Raw genomic sequence first — 735 nt, 5'->3', positions numbered from 1 at the left:
CACAATTACTTGCTATGCATCAGAGAGCTGGACAATGACTAAGGATGACAGAAGAAGTGATGCCTTTGAGTTGTGGTGCTGGAGTAGAGTCTTGCACATACCTTGAACTGCCAAGAAAACAATTAGGTCTGCCTTGGAGAGAGTGAAACCAAGTTTCTTCTTGGAGGCTAGGATTTTGAAGTTCTATCTCACATACTTTGGACATGTGGCCAGGAAGGGCTAGTCCTTGGACAAGACAGCATGCTCAGGAAGATGGAGGGACAGCACAGGAGAGGAAGATACTTGATGAGATGGATTGCCACCATAACTGAGGTAATGGGGGTAGATGTGTTGGAGTCAGTAAGACTGGCTCAGGACAGGGCAGGCTTCAGAGCTGTTGTACATAAGGTCACTATGTGTCATAAGTGACTCAGTGGCACATAACAACAATAATCTATGGCATGAACAGACTTTGAATCATAACCAAGAATCTACATGTAGAAGAGGGTAAAATATATAAATAGGACTTTCTAAAATTAATTTTTTTTTCTTAAAAATCTTGTCCAACAGGTTAAAAAGGAAGCCCACAGGCTGGGGAAAAAAATATTTGAAGAGACTTTCAAAAACATAAAAAGACTATTATCCAAAGAGGATATTCAGATGGCCAATAATGGCATGAAGAAATGCTTGAGATCACTAGGAATTATAGAGATGCAAATAAAAACAGCTTTGTGATAAACTCTCATCCCAGCTTCA

This window comes from Elephantulus edwardii, unplaced genomic scaffold, assembly GCF_000299155.1.
Source record: "Elephantulus edwardii isolate Elephantulus edwardi_28Jun2011 unplaced genomic scaffold, EleEdw1.0 scaffold00140, whole genome shotgun sequence".
Taxonomy (NCBI): Eukaryota; Metazoa; Chordata; class Mammalia; order Macroscelidea; family Macroscelididae; genus Elephantulus; species Elephantulus edwardii.
The sequence above is the reverse complement of the archived record's forward strand: the minus strand, read 5'-3'. Positions refer to the sequence as shown.